Here is a 9,690-nt window from a genome sequence, read left to right as displayed (position 1 = left end):
TTCCGTGTAGACTGGAATTCATCAGTCAGGCTAAGTGGAGCAAGGCCAGTGGGAAAAGAAGGACAGCCTGAGCCAGTAGCTGAGTATGGTCACACTCTGGCCTCCATTTTTATAAAACCTAGCTCCAGTCTCAGTGTTGCATTAGAGACACATCTTGGAGCTTAGAATGCTGATCTTAGATATTTGGATTGCACATGTTTTAAGGGTGCAGAGTTGGAGATAGGGCCCAGTTGGGATCCATAAAGCAGTTGGCCAACCCATTTGGCTTTGAAAAGCTTGAGTACTACTGGTATATAATGACCTCCTCTTGTCATAACAAATTTGAGGATGGCTGTTGAGCTCCTCTGCATGTTATCAGCAGCATAGTCCCCATGCACTTTCCTAACCAGAGGTTGGCAATAATTTGTTAAAAATTAGTTTATAAAAGCAGACCATGGACCTCCCACTCTGACTTGGAAACTGAAGGACAATTTCACAATACACGTTCACAGCACTATTATTCCACTTTAATCACAGTGACTGCCTGATGTTGAATCCTGTGATTTTTAGTTTAGTGAGGGGCATTTAGAATTCTCAGCCAGTGGACTCTTAGGCCTCATTAAACTGCAAACCTCAGAACTGCTAAGGTCTCTGAGAGAAAGAACAGCAGCCAGGCACATCTTGATCATGCCTTCGTCCCAGCATTTGGGGAGAGCCCTCTCTTCATACCACCATTGCTGTGGTCTCTGAGGGACAGAAGTGCAGTCAGCACTTGATGGACTTAATCCCCTCCATACGCAGTGCCATCCCCTTTTCCTTGTATTGTAAGCCTGAGGGCAGGGAACTGTTAGATTAATAATTTGTAAGGCCACTTGGGGAGTCTTTTTGGCTCAATAGTGATGTATAAATACTCTAAATAAATAAATAAAGGGCACTCCCTTTTACAGAATTAAGTAACATTAACACCTATTTCTAAGAGCAAGGAAGACAGAATCCTGAGAATTCAGTAACTGAATAAATGACAGCTGAAATAATTGCCAGATTATATAAAGAAGAGATCATGTTAAATTAATTGACCATATGCAAGCACGCACACACACACACACACACACACACACACACACACACTGCAAAGGTTAAGAAATAGCTCTTTAAAAAGTGAGGTGCCTTCAAATTATATTTCAAAATTTTATGCTCATTGTAAAAAAGTGAGTGTATCTTATAATTAAGCCAACAACAATTCATTAACTTGACATTGGGGACTCTTGAAAGATTGAATTTCTAGTAAAATCATTACTAGGCTTGCAGGCATCCTTGGGAATTTGTAAAAAGGGTCTTTCGGTTTCCTGCCTTGGCTGAACAGGGTGGCCACATGTCCAATTTTACAGATGACAGTCCTCTGTTTGAAGGGCTATTCTGTCCAAGATTGTTTTAAAGAGAAAGAATAATAAAGAGGAAGAACTACAGGAGATTTCAGAACTCTTTTCCACAGTTGACACCCAGACAGCAGGTGGAACAGACCACTTGGGGTGTAACCACATTGAATGCTTATAATAGTTTGAAACCCTTTTAACATTTGTGGCTTGAACCTATGTAATCCTAGGATTTGTGATTTGGTGAAGTATCTGGGATCTCTCTTAGAGAGCTCTAGTGTACATTCCTGAACTACAAAATTACAAGAGAATCCTAAATATCTCACCAAATTACAAATCTGACAGTCACACAGTTTTTTCCATGATGGTAAGATGTATTATGTTTCTGTTTAAATTACAGACATTACTTGTAAATTTGCATCTAACTACATAGATTAGCACATTCAAATATTATACAAATATTTATCTCCTTTCCTTTTGTTTGATCACACAATACCTTTGTTTTGATGATGTGGAAGTGGTCCTCTACACACATTCCCTAGCAAATGTCCACCCCATTACTCCATCTTTCAGTCTTAATTGACGAATGCTTTGCATGGATTACCATTCATGTTTGCCTGTTTCATTTGATTATAACAGAGAATTATGGCCAAATCCAATTATTAGACCCAAAAGGAACATATGCAGCTTTTAAAGGAGCCCTGGTGGCGCAGTGGTTAAATGCCTATACTGCAGCCATTCACTCGAAACCATAAGGTTGCGAGTTCAAGACCAGCAAAAGGGCCCAAGCTCGACTCAGGCTTGCATCCTTCCGAGGTCGCTAAAATGAGTACCCAGACTGTTGGGGGCAAATTAGCTTACTTGCTAATTAGCTTACTTGCTGTTCACCGCTATGATCTTTGGAATAGCGGTATATAAATAAAAACAACAACAAAACAAAACAAACCGCAGTTGTCGCAAGCCAATAACACCTATGACAACACCTGTCATAAGCTGTGACCTCTGATCCGTTGCTGCTGTGCCTTTGTAGTGTTGTTGTTAGAGGGCATGTTTTCATTGACAGGAAAATCCATCAATAAGCAGACAATTGCACTGCCACCCCATTACTCCACAGGTGTGATAGTGGCAATATACAATAGTGCTGATATTGGGCAGTCATGTGGCATCAGTCTCCTCCTTACCCACTCTCCCCCTGCCCATCACTATTCCAAGATACTTTGCCTCTTCTGATGTATCATGCTATCTCATGATACATCCAATGTATAACAACCTCAGTGTAGTCATCTTTACTTCTAGTGAAAATTCTTGCTTGACTTGCTCTTGGCCCCATTCATTTGGTAGAATTCTCCTCCAACATCACATTCCAAGTGTGTTGATTTTCTTCCTGTCAGCTTTCTTCACTGTCCAGCTTTCACAACTATGTACAGGAATTGGAAATACCACAGCATCTCTATGAGTTGCCATTGCAATTTAACTTGGTAATGCATTTATTAATCGTGAAAGGGAGTGGGTAGGGATTTATAAGTAGTGGTTCCAAGCTCCAATTAAAACAAGAACAGGTAGCGCATGGCATGTTGACTCTATGGATATGGCTTTCTTCTCTGGCCCACAGCTTGTATAAACCACATTTATTTTAAGCAGCAGAGATTATTATTTTGACTTCCATAAGAGAAAAAGTGAAGGTAGGCTGTCCTACCTTTAGAAAGGTCAACAGAGAGAGAAAGAGGGAGGGAGAGAGAGAGAGAGGGACAGGAACAGAGAAAAGGGAAAGAAGTCAGAATAGGCTTCTGTGCCCAAAGAGAAGGGAAGTTGCTATTTTTCTGCAGGCGTTTGATCCAATTGACGGCCCTTGTCTGAACTTACTAGTCATTTGCCATTTCATTAGCTGCCAGGTTTTCAATTTCTGCCTCTTGGAAGTTACAGCGCTTTGAACAAGTCCCCACAGTAATTGAATTTGCCACAGAAATAGAACACTGGAAAATTTCATTTTCTTCCCAGCACGAAGGCAAGCTTGGCAGGCATGGGGGACATATATCCCTGCTGGACTGCCTTCCCTGCATTTCTTTACTCCCCTAACTTCTGCCTGGTGTTTTCCGACAACCCCTCCACCATATACACATATAAAAACCACAGAAATTGATGTTGTGTGTCAAGGGGGGGGAGAGGTCTCTCCCTTTCAAAGAATTGCTGAGTGCATCAGCCTTGCCGTGTTGCAATTTTCTTCTAAATGCCTTCCACAAATAATGGTTTTCAAAATGAGCATTAACAGGCTTGATTACATGAAATTGTCCTTTTAATTTACACCAGTATTCTATTGATCACACAAGTGCAGATTAAAGTGTTCAATGAAGCCCATGATGAGGTATTAAGCAGCTAAGGGTCCTCTAGGGGCCGCCAGGGACGGCCAGGAATATGCTAGAAGTGTACAGTTATTTCCCCATAATGAAGTGGCACTATGCGAAGGCATGAATCGCTGGCAGGAAGAATAGATCGGAGATGATGAGCTCTTCAAAGTCATTTCTCGCTCACTCATTCAGCCTCATGCCCGGCTCCTCTTGCGATTCTTCTGCATTACTTGTCATGAAATGCCAGGATTTACTTAGCCAGCTGATGCAATTTTTATGACCTTATTGCTTTTTCACCATGGTAATAGTTTTGAATCAATTTATCAATCCAGCAGTGCCATCAGACATATTGCCCTGAAGATCAAGTCCAGGTCATTCCATCAATTCACTGTGGTTTACGAAGACAGAGGGGGGAAAAGAGAAAAAGAGAGAGAGAGAAGGAGAAAGAGAGACAGACAGAGAGAGTGCATGCCAGGCTCTGAGAGCTATCAGTTTCAGATGGTTTAGTAAACAGGCTACTCTTCTGTTCCTTTAACTGCTTCACTTCTGACTTCTTCAGTTCTTTCCTCCCCATCAAGACACAAACAGAAAACTCTCTTTAGTCAAACAGACAATAGAAAAGAAAGACGATACTCCAAAGTATTTGTTATTGCATTTTTCTATTGCTTAGATTTTGAGTTTGGACTCAGTCTCTGGATCAGACCTTCTGAAGTACAGTTGGCCCGCTGTGCTCATGCATTCTTTATCCACATGTTCAACAATCCACAGCTTGAAAATATTTTTTTAAAATATAAATTCCGGAAAGAAAACCTTGATTTTGCCATTTTACATAAGGGACATCATTTTACCGTGCCATCGTATATAATGGGACTCGAGCATCTATGCATTTTGATATGAGCCAAACCCTAGTGGATACCAAGGGCCTACTGTACTGGCCCATCAGGATAGACACAAATAATAGTCTGGGACAGACTATTTTTCTGTTTAACCCAGTATTTTTACTTTCCAGCATTTCACAGATGAAAACTGGGACATGTCACCAAACAATATTAGAGTGCAGTCATGATGACAAAAGTTATCAATGAGTTAGGAGAGGTTACAACAGTTTGCTTTTGCATGAGCCTACTGGAAAGTGCAAGATTCCACCATTTCCTCTCTTCTCTTCTCTCCCTCCTGCTGGGTTAACTGACTGCAAATTACTTTTACGCTTTGAATTCAGTTTGCAACAGTATTAGTAGTAGTAGTAGTAAGATGGGGACAAAGGGCAAAATGGGAGGAGGAGAGAGAAACCAGAACATTGTAAAAGCACCTGAAAGAGTGGAAGGACTGAGGATTAATTGTGACCATGCCTGTAGAACTGGGATACTTGCAGGGTATTAGTACTGGCTACATTGGTATGAATCTTATTGATTAGTCTAAACCAGAACAGACCCATTGAATCGATTGTTGAATGGTGAGTCAAACTGGATGGAGAAAATTTGGAATCCTGCTTTGCTAGTAAAACTTACTTCCTGACTTGAAAAAGCACAAGGGCACACAAAAGAGGACATAGTTTGAACAATGTGAAGTCGAAGGTTTTCATGGCCAGCATCCATAGTCTTTTGTGGTTTTTTTGGGCTATGTGGCCATGTTCCAGAAGAGTTTTTTCCTGATGTTTCGACAGCATCTGGCGAAACGTCAGGAAGAAACTCTTCTGGAACATGGCCACATAGCCTGAAAAACCCACAAAAGACCATAGTTTGAACAACTTGGTGATGTTTTATTTCATTCACTTGCAAAGACCCACATGTCCCTTACCCACCTTCTTCACAACTATAGATATTTGGAATTTTTTTTTAACTATTACATGAGATTTCTGGCATCTTCTCAAAGCCACATTCCAGCACCTGTACTGACACCTTTATTTTCCTCTGTTGATACTGTCACCTTTTTAATTTTCTCTATTGAGCTACATTGTTATTGTCTTTCATTAAAACATTCAATTCAGTGTTTCTGTGTTTGTCAGTAGCTACACTTTCAAATGATAAAAAAAAAACCCACATAGGTAAATCCCATTTATTCAATGGGTCTGGTGTAGTTGGGACTAACACTAGAATTTAGGTCCACATGGAATAGTTACACTTGTGGAAATAGGGTTAACATTATTTATTTATTTAGTACCATTCATGTACATGATGCTTTATAACAGAATAAAACTTTAATAACTACTTCAATATAAAATACAATACCAGAATACAGTACTAAATACAATACTAAAAATACAATGGTAAAATACTATAGTAAACTACAATGCAAAAAAAAAAAAAAGCTACACATACAAACACGAAACACAGAATAAAACAGATAATCAGTTGTAGTAGAAATATAACACAACCATGTACTGGACAAGTCCATTGTACAATGACCAAAGAAGTACAGCTGTGTGTGTAAACTGTAGACTGGCAGCAGCTCTCCAATTTTTCATGCAGAGAGAGGTCTTTCCAACCAAGAATGCTTCCAATAGTAGAGGTGTTGGTAACCTTGGTAGGTCTGGTGGCCTATTTTTTGTCCTCCAACAGCTTTGTAAACCACTAACAAATGCTGAATAATCAGGCAAGTAAACAAACAAACAAACAAACAAACAAACAAACAAACAAACAAACAGGGAAGTGGCTAGAAGTTACCACAAGGCTTGAGGCTAGGGGCAGGCAAGGGCCTGTCCCCTTTGCACACTGGAGGAGCCTTCTAAAGCTCTTAGAAGGATCCTTCAATCTCAAACCATTGCCTAACATGTTTGCTGTTCCCCGCTGAGAAATGTGCCCTGTGCTATGGGAGTGAGTTTAGAAGGTTCCTCCAGTGTACAGTGGGGACAGGCTGCTGAGTAGACCTCAAGCCCTCAAGCCCAGAGTATGGGGTATGTTTCTTGGAGGGAAACAGCAAATGCTTGAGGTGGGGGTCAAGGTCTACTCGGTAGCCTGTCCCTCCTGCACATTGGTGGAATCTTCTAAAGCTTTTCCAAGTAGCAGCAGATTTGAGACTTGACCTGAAAGTATCTTGCAAGGATTTGAGACTCAGCTTGAGACTTTAAGGTAAAGATTTGAGACTTGATTTGGAGTAAAAGACTTGACTTCATCACTGGAATAAACTACCTCAGATGATGGTGGATTCTTTTTCTTTGGTAGTCTTTAAACAGACGCTGGATATGAATCTTCTGGAATGTTGTAGCTGAGTATTTCTGCATAGCAGGGGCTTGGTCTAGACTAGTTCTACTAGTCTATGGGGTTATTTGCAATAATCCATGATGAATCTGGGTTAAATCTCCATTGTTCATATGTGTCCCGGATGCACCCAATTAAGTTTTTTGGGGGGCTGCCAAAACCCCACTCAATCCAGGATAATTGATATCAGTTTTTTTTCTAATTTTTTAAAAAAGATCCGCATCGTTGGTGGTGTGAATAACCAACGTGAATAGACCTGAGTAGACCCAGGATAAAATGCTGCATACCAAAAAAGCATTTCTAAATGCTTTCTCATTGTCAACTCCATCTTTATTTGAATGCTTGCACATGTGAACGACTGAACTTGCAGAGATGTCGTTCCATAGTGTGAATAAGAAACCAAGAATGTGTGAGTGAGATGTTTTGCATTGTCATGCTAAAAACAACAACATCTGAATGACCCCTATGATTCTAGTTTGTTTCTTGCATACATAACTTTTGGTACATTGGCACAGATTCTATTGTTAATGCCAACTAGAGTAAATTCATTGAAAAATTGGGTTTTATCTGCTGACCATTCAGCAATTGGGTCAACTTTAGTTTGGACTAAACAATAGAATTCAGAACTTTGTTAAGTCCCCTCTCATCCCTTTTCTTTTCACTATTCAGCCATTGTGCAAAGAACAACAGCTGTTCACATTTGCAAAGTGTATAAAAATGTATATTTTTAAATAAATAGTGAAAAAGAAGAAGGAAAAATAACAAACAATGGGGTTGTTCCCACTTAAGATTTGAAACGATTTAAAATACAACGTTTTTAATAAAATCGATTCAAAATAACACTGTTCTTATCCCGCTATCCGAATCGCTTTGTTCATTGTTCCCATCTGGTTATTTAAATCGAAGTTTTTACCTGCAAGCGTTCCTACTTGGCATGAAATCGGTGTTTAAATAAAGCGATTCTTCTCCTCCATACCTTATTTGGAGCTGTCAATCAATAGTACGTCAGAATGACGTAACGTTAATCCGGAATATTTGGAAGCGATTTATCTTTTGGCATCGTTTCCATTTCATTGACTGTTTGTGAATTTAGCGAATTTAGGAAAGCGAATTTAGGAAACCCAAGCTCTTTCCAGAGGAACTATGGGATAGGTTTTGCATGACAGCATCCCCTCTTCATGTCTCCCAAAAGACAGCCAGGGAGAATCCCTTCAGAGAGCACAGAGATCAATGGGGGAGGCTTCTGGCAAAGCGAAGCTCTTTCCAGAGGAACTATGGGATAGGTTTTGGAGGGCAGCATCCTGTCTCCCAAGACAGCCAGGGAGAATCCCTTCAGAGAGCACAGAGATCAATGAAGGAGGCTGCTGGAAAAGCAGGGAGGGAGCACTCTTCCCAAAGATTCTCTTTCCAGGGTTGGAGGAGAAGGCAGATTCCATTTGAGAAATGGAGGGAGAAAGGCTCTATCCCCCCCCCCCCATTGATCAGAGCCCTTCCCTGCCTGGGTGAGATCAGATACCTCCTCGCGAGGAGCCTTCCCTTCCCTGTCTGGGCAAGATCAGAGCCCAAGCGGGCAGGGAATGCCTCTTCGAGAGGAGCCTTCCCTTCCTGCCTCTCCTCCGTTAGAAATGGGCTCTCCCCACACAGAGGGGAGGTTGCAATCCACCGGCAGATGCAGGCGCTTGAGCAGCCGGGACTTCAGGCGCTTAAAGCGCTGAAGAGATTAAGCGCCTGTAAACCATTAAAATAAAAAATAAAAATAATCCTTATCTCTTATTGAAAGACCACAGCGGACAAAGGGGTGAGGGAAGCAAAAATGGCCACAGCCAGACGGATGGGGACAGAAAGGGCAACTCCCCCAAGGACAGCCCCATCGCACTCCGCTCCTCCCATTCATCTAACGCAATTTCAAAGGCTGTCGTTCCTATTTAAATGCTCCGGTTCCTAAATCGAATCAATGGAAAAACGTAGGTCGGACCCTAGTGTTTTTTTAACACGCGTTAAATGAGGAAAACTCGAATCAAAATTTTATTCCGCTCTACAATTCGATTTGTAGTGGGGACGATTGCGGGTTGCTCTAGAACCGTTCTAGGTTTAAATCGGATCCTAATAGGAACGCCACTCCTTGGATTCGATTCAGAACGCGGGGTTTCACCTAGTGAGAACAACCCCAATGACAACCAGGGCATTATGTAATAATTTAGGTGGTGAAAGATTAATCCATGAGACTTGCTTTTTTAAAAAAAGAAAAAGGCAAGCTGTGTTTTAGCAAGTGTGGGGAATGACTTTAATTAATTCTACTTAACATTAATAGAACAAGGTCACACTGGCAAAAAACCTGTCGAATAAAGCAAAAACACACAGAAGATATACTTGCTGGTGTTAGTCTTGATGAAGAAGAGTTATCTTATGGTCAGTCCAGCACCATTATTTCTAAGTTAGAGGTAGAGGCACAGAAAATATATAGCGGGTTGGATCCAAAGGTTCTCTTCATTTGACAGAAGGAACTTCCTCCAACCGGATGAGCCTTACTATGAAGGAAGAAGTACTGTCCATCAGACATTTGGATCCAGTTCAAACAAAGGAGGAGGAGGTTGCTATGGTACTGTAGCTTGAGAATCAGCAGTGATAAACTGCCACCCCCAGGGCAGTCTATATCGCAAAACCCACCAGAGAAGTCAAAAGTGCAGTTAGATGTGTTGATCTAAAACAGGAATGGGTCACTGTGCCAGTTCCACTCAAGAGCACATTAAAATATTGTACTTCTCCTATGTATCCCAGCCAAAATGGCGACTGGAA

Source organism: Sceloporus occidentalis, unplaced genomic scaffold (genome assembly GCF_023333645.1).
Source record: "Sceloporus occidentalis isolate IW3139 unplaced genomic scaffold, rSceOcc1.0.p SCAF_5, whole genome shotgun sequence".
In the NCBI taxonomy this organism is placed as follows: Eukaryota; Metazoa; Chordata; class Lepidosauria; order Squamata; family Phrynosomatidae; genus Sceloporus; species Sceloporus occidentalis.
This window is presented reverse-complemented; position numbering follows the sequence as displayed.